This window comes from Marmota marmota, unplaced genomic scaffold (genome assembly GCF_001458135.2).
Source record: "Marmota marmota marmota unplaced genomic scaffold, marMar, whole genome shotgun sequence".
NCBI lineage: Eukaryota > Metazoa > Chordata > Mammalia > Rodentia > Sciuridae > Marmota > Marmota marmota.
In genome coordinates, this window is record NW_025999869.1 from 6,481,829 (window position 1) to 6,492,998 (window position 11,170).

The 11,170-nt window shown below is 44.5% G+C and overlaps 1 protein-coding gene and 1 long non-coding RNA gene across 2 annotated transcripts in view; both read right to left on the minus strand.

Annotated features, from left to right (window-relative positions):
• Wwc1 (WW and C2 domain containing 1) overlaps window positions 1-11,170 on the minus strand; it is a 145,427-nt gene that overhangs the window by 112,884 nt on the left and 21,373 nt on the right. The window lies entirely within an intron of this gene.
• On the minus strand, window positions 2,063-5,399 carry LOC107148052. Its single transcript, XR_007352127.1, has 2 exons — window positions 5,018-5,399; window positions 2,063-3,013 (listed from the first exon to the last, which is right to left on the minus strand). It is a non-coding gene; the product is annotated as an uncharacterized LOC107148052 (long non-coding RNA).

Below are 11,170 nucleotides of genomic sequence, written 5' to 3' on the forward strand. Positions count from 1 at the left end.
CCTCCCACCCTCAGGAGCTCTCAGCGCAACAGAAAAGAGACGCAGAAAGAACGTGAGCAGCTCCAGGAACAGTAGCACACAGTGGTGTGAGGCTGCACAGGGATGCACTGGGAGCAGGGCAGAGGGTCGGGTCTCCAGGAGGGGGAGTCTGACCTGCTTAATGATGGGGAAGGCTTCTCTGGAAAGCAATGATTGAACTCAAACTCAGGGCTGAAGGATGAGTATGTACCAAGAGATGAAAAGTGGAGGAAAGAAAATTCCAGAAACAGAGACCAGCATTGGCAAGGCTGTGTATTGCACTGGGTTAGCAATGCCTTTGAAGCCCTGTGGCTAGAATGTAGTGGGGCGGGGGCAGGTGAGACTGGGCAGGGGGACGGGGTGGAGCTGGGGGTACACCATCAGCATCAGACCCGCATGAGCATCCTGTGGGCCAGGTTAGGAAGGGCACTGAGAGCCATGGTGGAGCATTAAGTGCTTCATGTAAGGGGAGGCTATGATCAGATTGTAGTTCTCTTAGAATCTTATAATGAGACCATCAGGGAAAGGGGACTAGAGGGGGAACAGTAGCCTTGTTCCCCACAGAGGGCTCTCGGCACCTGGGACACATTCTCAGACATAGAAGCTATGAAGACAGAGATGGCCAAGAGTTGTAATGACACACACATTTTTGAGGCACTAATAGTTTAAAACAGGCAGCCATCAGCTGCAGAGGGAGAGGGCTGTGGATGCTTGGTTGATACACAGGGGAGGTGCTCAAAAGAGAAAAGGAGGGAGGAGGTGAGAAGATGGATAACTGGTTGGTGATTCTCTGAAACCCCACACGCCTCAGAGCCCTTGGTCCCCTGAACCTGAAGATGCTAGGTCCAAATCCAGCCACCCAGCACCTGGCTCCCATCCAGAGATTCTGAGACCAGGAGGCCTGAGGTGGGACTTGAGGCCTGCTGGTGTGCCCCCCATCTTACCTTGTTATAAAAGCAAAAAAGAAAATACCCTCCCCACCCACAAGCAACAAAGAGCTTTCTTTGTCTCACCCACTGATGCATGCCCCTAAAGGGAGAAGTTATTATTTCCTGTGTCCTTTCAGAAATATCTTCATGCACATAGCAGCATCACTGTATATGATCTTAGCACACTCAGATGCATAGGTTCTATTTTATCACTAAAAGAGCACCGATTATCAACAGCATGGTTTATACGCAACTAAGGGGAAAAAAAAAACAGCCTTGCCAATAAGCTATGACCTAATAATGCCTGCTTTACCTTAGAATGCTGTATTTATATGTATTAGAAAAGCTTATTTAGGGGCTGAGGCTGTGTCTCACTTGCCTGGCACATGCGAGCCCTGGGTTCAATCCTCAGCACCACATAAAAATAAATAAAATAAAAGTATTGTGTCCAACTACAACTAAAAATTAAATATTAAAAAAAAGCTTATTTAGATTTGACATGGATTTTCTTCTATGCTCTTTTCCAAATGTGAAAAGAAATACATAAGCAAAATAAATTAGCCAAGGACTGAGCCCTTCCTCAGCTGAGCCACGGTGGCACAGCTCTTGTGGAGCACGCACAAGGCCTCGGGTTCCATCCCCAGCACCACAGACACCTGGGTAGTTCTTGCGGTACTTTTTTTTTTTTTTTGGTGCCACCAAAGATTGTTCTCTCTTTTTCTTTTTTTATTATTGGTTGTTCAAAACATTACAAAGCTCTTGACATATCATATTTCATACATTAGATTCAAGTGGGTTATGAACTCCCATTTTTATCCCAAATACAGATTGCAGAATCACATCAGTTACACGTCCACATTTTTACATGATGCCATATTAGTGACTGTTGTATTCTGCTACCTTTCCTATCCTCTACTATCCCCCCTCCCCTCCCCTCCCATCTTCTCTCTCTACCCCATCTACTGTAATTCATTTCTCTCCTTGTTTATTTTTTTTTTTTTTTCCCTTTCCCCTCACAACCTCTTATATGTAATTTTGTCTCTCTTTTTCTTTTGGTAGTACTGGAAAATTGTGCCCAGGGAGTTCTACCCTTGAGCTACATCCTCAGCCGTTTATTTTTGAGAGAGGGTCTCCTAAATTGCTGAGGCTGTCCTGGAACTGGCAAAGCTCTGCCTCAGCCTCCTGAGTAGCCGGGATTACAGACACGAGAACTCTGACAATGCCTCAAGGATATTCTTCTACGTCTGACAATTACTTTTGCACCTTCTTGATTTCACCAGATGTTGAGGAAAGGTCTTTCAATAAAAACAAAGATGGGCTGGGGCTCTCCGGTGTCACCAGCAAGCCCAATACCATTCATGCCCATGCAAAGTAACGATGGCCAACAGCATCTCTAAAATTCTTCCACAAAGAGAAGATGTTAACATATAAAACAAACACAAAAAGTCAACCTTGAAATCTGTGCACCACATTACAGTGCACATATGGTCTCCCCCACTCACTCTTAGTCAACTGGGGGTTGCAAGCTCAGCTCACAGCCTGACCCAAGGAAGTAGTAAGTGAACCAGGAAAGGCAGGCTGTGGTGCACACATGGTTTTGGGTGGTGCTGGATCAGCAGATAGTTTAATACTCACAGACCAAACATTCCTTTGGAACGGATAACTTCTTGGTGTCCCTCTGTAAACTCTAGTAGATGTGGATATGTGAGCATTTTTAATGCCATTTTTAAACACAAAATATACTATTCTGAATCTTGCTGTCTTCTTAATCATATATCTTGGAATTCCATCCATTTCAGCACCTGTAGCTCTCCCTCCCTCTTTCAAGGTCTTCGTGCCCTCCGGGGCCCTCCAGTGCACCTGCGCAGCCCGGGGAGTGAGCTCAGCTGGCTGCTGGTTCCCTTGCCCTCTCAAGCAGGACTGGAGGACTTGGAAGGCAGCAGAGCTGAGGTTCTGAAGCTTGACATCCTGGATGGGTGGGAAGGGCACTCTGATGGCCCAGCCTGGAGAATGGAGGTGAGTCACCCATCTACTCCCAGCAGCTCTGCCTCGAGGGTTTGAGACTCCTGGAGAAGTGGCAGGAGAAAGCAGCTGCAGAAGACTCTAGACACACCAGCCACTTCTTATGGTCAGAAATGCTCACAGTAGCGTTAGAAACCCTGTTTCCCAAACTGCACAGTCCTCTAGCCCCCAAATCCAACTGGTCCCTCCAACAGTCCAATAAATCTCACTGCGCCCTCCCTTCTCTTTGCCCTGTGACCCGCATCCTTCCTGACATCCCCAATGTCTTCTAGATGAACAGGAGAGAGACAGGCCAAAGGGCCTCTATGAATGAGTCTGTGTGGGGGCAGAGGACCGCCTCCCACTATCCCATCCCCTCTACCATATTCCATACACTCAAGCCAGGTGCCATGGGGTGAGGGTAACAGAGTCATCACCAAGTACATGGAGTGATTCTGAAGGTGCCTATTGTTGGCTCAATTTTACTGATGAGAGACCCAAGTCTCAGAGAAGGTTACTGACAATCGTCCCTCCACCCAAAGCCCCACTTTCTCAAGGATTTCCTGCAGGTGGGGTGTGTGTGTGTGTGTGTGTGTCTGTCTGTCTGTCTGTCTCAGGCCCTCCTGAAAGTCAGAATTCTCTTTCCTAGAGAGCAGGGGCCCCACTCCAATCCCAAAGACCCCCTAGTTCAGTGTGGTAAGGGAGGTGGAAATTTTTCTCAAAGTCATCTTTTTTTAGAATTTACATTTTAAAGTCACAGTTTTTAAACAATACCGCACGGCATCATTTCACCTTCCCCTTTGATCACTGTTCGCGACTTCTAATAGAGTGTTTTGCTCTGTTCCTCAGATTTTCAGGCACCGACTTCCCCACCAAGGGAGGAAGCAAAGCAGGTTCCCAAAACCTCCTTTCCAGGAGGCCCAGGAATTTGCAGAAAAGGTTCTAATTCCAAGTTCATTACTGTGGCTCATTAATTATAAGTGCTCCCCTCCTCCCAACCCTCTTCCCCAAACACCCAAAACAGCAGATTAAGTTTTAACTTTTCCTAGCAGGACACCTGCTCCTGCAATTCCCCCTCCCTGCCCCCACCTCCTAGGATTTACAACAGGCAGGTAAATATTGACGCTGGTTAAGAGTTACCAAAAGCAAGCGTGGCCTGGAATGTTACCTGAAGTCCTGCCTCAAAAGAAGAGGGAGCCTTTTAGAAATATGTAAAATAAGGAAATAAGCTCACATGGGAGTGAAAATTCAAAGCTGTCTAGGTAACGTCCAACCTGGGCTCAGGGGAACCAAGGCTGTGAGGACAGCGTACCTGAAATCCCAAATCTCAACTCCAGGTAAACAGGGTTATCAGTCACAATGCAATCAAGTGAACTTGGAGAAACTCTTGGATAGAACTTTCTTCCCCATGGAGATTACTAAGAGGGAAGGAAAGAGTCCCCTACAAAGGGGGAGTCCAAGCCCTATGTTCACCTGCTTTCACCAGGCCAGGCCGATGAGGCATGAGTGTTTTGTTAGAGGTTGGGGAGGGGAGGGGCACAGTCAGCCCTCAGCAGAAGCTTAATAAGGTCACCAGGCACTGAAGTCATGGGAGTCCTCTGGAGGCAAGGAAGATTAATATATTCCCTACACCCACCCAAGATTTCTGGTGCAGACCAGTGGAAATGCTGTATTAAAAGAAGGAGGATGAATGTGGTTGTTTGGCATTGGCATCTACTTTACCTCTTAGTGACAACACTTCTATCAGCAAATACTTCATTGCAATGTTAACCACATCTTGACCACGTGGGGCAAGCGAAGAAAGAGTTGGTGAAGCAAGAACTCATTCATAACCAACTTGTTCCCAGTAGCCCACTGGCTGCTTTGCTTGGTTGGTTCATCACTTTGTGCCACCCAGAGAGGCAGGAGCTAGTATCTACATGTGGAGGATGAGGTCACTGGGGTTAGCCAACCTGGCCAAGGTTACAAACACTGTGGAAGCCCATGCTCTCTCCACTGCATCACCTGGTTTCCAGATGCAAGGTGCATGTTAAGAACAGGCTGCATGACAGGTGACAAGAGGCACTCACCTTGGAAAGGCCACCTCTGTGGGTATTTCTGCTCCCACTGTCTCCAGTGGCAGGACTTCAGTGGGTTGCCCATCAGGGGAAGGAGTCCACATCCATCCACCTGCTCTGACTTCCTGACTGATCCAGCTGAGTTCTCAGAATTGATCGGTATGAATGTAAAATATTTTAATAAGGGTTCTTCCTCCCTCCTGAGTTCCTATAAAGCAGGAAGCATGTTCCTTCCGTCATGATCTCATAGTAGTTACATATCCTTCCAGAGTTGGAAAAGCAGCCAACCTACTATACAAGACCATTCCACACTTAGGTTTTCATTAAGCAAATATCTACCAGCACTGGCCGTTCGTCATTCTCCAACCAAACCCAGCCCCAGTAAACCCTTACCTTTACTTACAGAGAGAACGCAGATCCAGAATCCCTAGGCATTTAATCTTGCTGCCTCCAGCATCCTGCTATCTCATAAACTCTAATCTCACTTGGAGGAATAGCTTGGTTCTGCTTTTGGATTTTACCAAAGGACCATAATGACAAATCCTTTTCTCTAAACTTTTGAAGTTCAATTTCCCAACTTGTCAATTGGGGATGATTTATCTTGCTAGGTTTCAATAAAGAGCTAAAGAAATACTCGATGGTAAAACCCGTTTAATAACAAACATTCCTGCTCTTACTGTGCTGGGCCCTAGAACACATTAGGTCAGTATCAAACACACGTCAGAAGCAAACACAAGAGTACAGGGCACAGGGTAAACAAATGAACCAATCTCTGCTTGAAGGTATGGAGTGAAGAAGGGAAGCCATTCTGAGTCATGACAGGAAGCTTCAGGTTTTCTGCGGGCAGTAGAAAATCATGAGAAATTTCTGAGAAGGGAGCAGTTTGATCTGGACAGCCCCATGGAAGAAACTTCCGAAAGAAGTTGCAATGAGAGACTGTTGAATTTTGGAGTCTGCTCACCTGTCAGCTGATTGTTGCAATAGCCAAAGCAAGAAAAAACCTTAACTCAGTCAGTGGAACTGGCCAAAATAGGAAAAGGGTCAAAAGACCTCAACCACAAAAAGTTATTGGCAGCAGTGACTCTTCAAAACTATAATTCCCAGGTAATGATCTTTTTTCCAAGTTTCTACAAATGTGAAATAAGACTGTCATGCCAAAATCCTGATCTACTAATTCCTTTCCCCCCACATTCACCTCATCACCTTAAAACAAAACAACATCATTGCTGCACACCCACATTCATGGAGGCATTATTCACAGTAGCCAAAAGGTGGAAGCAGCCCAAGCGTCCATCAATGGAAACACATGGAAAACCAAAATGTGATATAAATGCACATGGAATATTATTTTGGCCTTAAAAGAAAGAGAAGGAAATTCTGTAACAGGCTACAACATAGATGGATCCAGAGGATCTTGTAAGTGAGACAAGCCAGTCACAAAAGGGCAAATTGCTGTGTGATTCCATTTATATGAGGTACCCAGAGCTGTCAAACTCCTAGAGCCAGAGTAGAATGGTAGTTAATAAAAAATGAGGGGATGGAGGAAAGAGGAGTTATTGTCCCCAGTAGATAGAGTTTTGGTTTTGCAAGATGAAAAGAGGTGGATGGTACTAATAGTTGTATATTGTGAACGTGCTTAATACTGCTGACACTCAACAATGGTTAAGACAATGAGTTGTGAGTTATGTGTATTTTTTCACAATTTTTCAAAAAGAAAAGAAGAAGGGAGGAAAGGAGAAAGGGAGGGGAGGGGAGAGGAGGGAAGAAAAGGAAGAAATGAAGCAAGCAAGCATTGCTCAGGAGGATTATCAGTGCAAACAGGACTGCCTGAAAACAACAAATTCTTCTGCCACCCAGGTACGCCCTTCCTAGGAACCACCGCCTTCTCTTCTGGGTAACTTTTCATTATTACTGAGAAAAAAAAAAAAAACCCTTACTCACTCCCAGGCTTCATTTAGTCCTGACTCAGCTTCTTTATATGAATGGCAGAAGCCAGCCTGAAGGTGGACATTGCCACCTTCCCAGTGTCCTAGGCCACCTGGAGTTTCTGCTGACCAACACAGACCCTATCCATCACTCCAGGACCCCACCTTTCTCCAACATGAGCAAACATGGCCCCAAGTCCTGGCTGGCTTTCCATGTGAGCATGGAAGTTTCCAGAAAACTCTTCCTGGCAAGGGTTGGGGTACCCTTTGGTTACTTTTCGTAAGGCCTCCTGCTGGCGGGGGGTGGGGGGGGTGGGGGGGCCCAGGGTCTGCCACATCGGACACAAGGAGGATAGGGGGTCTCAATGCTGAGCATGAAATGAAGCCCTGGGGTTCAGTTTGCTTCCGACCATTTCTGTCCCTGTCAGTGACTCAGAGGAGTCTGGGTCTGGAATGAGGAAGTTTGACATCCCCCTATGAAGAGGTGGAAAGTTCGCTCTACCCACTCCAGTCTCTGACTCACGTATTTAAACTCAGCTTTAGGTGTTTGCACATTTAGGACTGTCATGTCTTTTTGGATGAATCAGTCTATCCTTTGGCTCTCATATTTAGAGCACTTTTTCACTTATATTTGGAGTGAATCTCTTGTAGGCAGTCTATGCATTTGAGTCCTGTTCTTTTTTTATCCAACCTGACAAAATCTAACTTTTAATGAATTATTGATATGGATTTAAGTCTACCAATTGGCCATTTTATTTTTTATTCGTCTCATCTGTTGCTCGATGCTTTTCTCTTATTTCTTAAAAACTTCATCCACAATGTACCATTATGTTTGCTTTAAACAGTCAATTTTCTTTTTAAAGAAATGAAGACATTTTTGAAAGTCTTTTGTTTTCTGGTACTCTTAATTAATCCCAGTTTCTACCTGATTTCTCTTAACATTTCCTGTTCTACAAGTCTACTGGTGATAATTTCTGTCCATTTTTATTTTACCTGCAAATGTCTGGCTTTGGACCTCATTTTTGAAGGATTATTTTTGTTGGGCATAGAATTTTAAATTTCTCCCCTTTCAGCATCTTCAAAATGCCATTCAATTATTTTGGTTTGCACAGTTTCTGATAAGAAGTCATCAGTATTTCTTATATCCTCCAGTACATAATCCTATTGTTCTATATGTTATTCTTTGGCTGATTTTAAGATTTTCATCTTTTGTTCCCAGCGATGTGACTATGATGTGTCTATGTGTGGTTTTCCACGTGATTATCCCGCTTGGGGTTGTCCAGCTTCTTAGATCTGTGGGTTGGTATTTTCATCAACTTTGGAATTTTCAGCCATTATATCTTCAAATATATTTTCTTCTCTGATCTCTCTTTTGCTCTTCCTTTTGAAATTCCAAATGCACTTTTTTTTTTTTTTGATGACTTAATAATGTCCCACAGAGCCAGGCATGTTGGTGCATAGCTGTAATCCCAGCGACTTGGGAAGCTGAAGCAGGAAGATCACAAGTTAGAGGTCAGCCTCAGCAACTGAGTGAGACCCTAAGCAATTCAGTGAGACCCTGTCTTAAAAAATCAAAAATTAAAAAAAAAAAAAAAGGACTGGTGATATAGCACCCCTAGGTTCAATCCCCAGTACAACAATAACAACATCCCACAGAGCACTGAGGTTCTGGCCATGTTTTTCCAGCTTTTTTTTTCTTTCTGTGTTTCAATGTGATACTTCCTAGAGCTCTGACTTCATGTTCCCTGATCTTCTTGCCCACAGCATCTGACCTATTGTTATGTAAATTCACCTAGCAAACTTTTCACTTCAGATATTGTGGTTTTCATCCGGAATTTTCATTCGGTTCCATTTCTCTTGATTTTTTCCCCTTCTTTTAAATCCCTACACATATCTACAGTGATTGTTTTAAAGTCATCTTCTGCTGACTGCAACATCTCTGCCATCTGTGGGTCTGTTTCTACTGACTGCCTTTCTTCATTAGCCTAGGACCTCATCTGTTGTATTCTGGACACTGTGAATGCAAAGTTGTGGAGAATCTGGACTTGGTGCTCTTTCTTCAAAGAATATGAAGTTATGTTCTGATGGGCAGTTAACTGGTGGACGAATGAACTTGATCTTCTTGAGGTTGTTAAGCTTTGTTAGACCGTGAACAGGAGTTTAAGGATGAAAATTACATGCTGAGAATGGTGGAAATCAATGGCACATGGAACCTGGGTCCGTGGTGACAAGTGGACACTGGGACATGAACAGATGTATGTGCAGAACAGATACATGAACAGAACCCATGTTCTGAGCAGCATTATTCCCTACAACAACCCAAAGGTGAAAGTAACCCAAGCACCCATTAAAAGAATGGGCCAACAAAATGTGGTGTGTAGACACTATGAACATTACTTATCTTAAAAAGGAAGATAATCATGATACAGACTATAATGCATATAAACTTTGAGGACATTATGCTAAATGAAGTAGCCAGCCACAAAGAGACAAAAGCTTTAGGATTCCACTTACATGATATCCCTAGGAGTCAAATGTGTAGACCAGAAAGAAGAATGGTAGTTGCCAAGGGTTAGGGGGTAGGGAGAAACAGGAGGTGCTGTTTAATGGGTGCAGAGTTTCAGTGCTGTTTTTGCAATCCTGGATTTGAACCCAGGGCCTCACATAAGTCCTACTACTGAGCTACTTCCCCAATCCCAGAGTTTTAGTTTCCCAAGGTGAAAAGAATTCTGGAGGTGGATGGTGGAAATGGTCACACAGCAATGTGAACGCATTTGTCAATACTAAACTGTACAATTAAAAATAGTTAATATGGCTGGGCACTGTAATCCTAGCAGCTCAGGAGGATCTTAAGTTTTAGGCCAGCCTCAGCAAGGCCCTAAAGCAATTTAGTGAGACCCTGTCTCAAAATAAAAAAATAAAAAAAGGGCTAGGATGTGGCTAAGTGGTAAATTGCTCCTGAGTTAAATTCCCAGTACCAAAAAAAAAAAAAAAAAAAGGTTATGCCTATATCTACAAATAGAATTTATTTATTTTAAAAGCAAACTAAAATAAAAAGCATCTATGTAAAATCAGAAAGTTGGTCATTTATAATAGAAATTATAACCTGAATAACAATCTAATAAAAAACTGGGGGCTGATTATATTTCTGAACTTCTGGAACTGAGAGGATATTTGTAAACAGATTAAGTGTCTTGGCCTTTCCTTGGTCCTCAGGCCAGGTAAAGTGGTGATTAGCAAGTGTAAACTACTGATTTCTAACCAGAAAGTTAAAAAAAAATAATAATAATCATCCTTTTTCAAAGAGCAGGAACAAAGGGCCGATCAACCCAAGGGTTGTACAATAAAGCTGGATTACACAGCACACGGGGCCCTTTGATCCCTCCAGCTCGCATTCCTGCCTGCAAACGTGTTCTCAGGGAGTAAAGATATTCATGATGTCACCAGGTGATCGTACTGAGCTGAGATGGCCTCACCCCACACTGGACGGCCCTCACAAAGGCAGGCAGTGTCTCTGAATGCAAATGGAGACATCTGGGCGGACTTCTTGCAGGAGTCATTAGCCATTACATCCAGACTGTCACCGGACACTTGTCTCTCCTTCCCATGCATCCCGTCTCTCTCTCCAACGAGCTAGAAGACTGGGGCACTGGTGGGCAGAATTTTCTCTGAGAAAAGTCCTCTGAGCTCACATTTCCAACAGCTATAGCGCCTAAGAGGGCAGGAGGCAAACAGGGAATCAGGAGAGAGTCTTTGCAAGGGAGCAGGGATTCAGGGCCTCGGAAATGACAGAACTGGATGCCTCATGGGCCACCTCATTCCTGCCTGCTCTGCCCACTCCTGGCTGTGCCACCCACCATGGACACAGCAGGTCTGTGGGATCCAGGAAGGGGGCAGGAACTTCCTCCAGCATCTAAATTCCAGCCACTGCACCCTGGAGAGTGTGAGCTTAACTAATTCTCAAATTGGGACACACAGAGGACCACTCTGAGGACCAGTGGAGAACACAATAAAGTGTTAGTGATGCTACTCCACGCGCCCAGCCACCTTGAGGAGACAATGCTCATGGGCGGGCACTTGGATTGGGCAGTCAGAGAGCCCTGGGTTGAAACCCCAACCCTCTTGCCAACTTACTGTGTGGACTTAACTGGAAGGTGAGGACATGCAAGAAAGTCAACATATGTAAAGTCCCTCCCTAAGTGACAGCCATCTTTTTTTTTGGGGGCAGGGAGTGTTATTC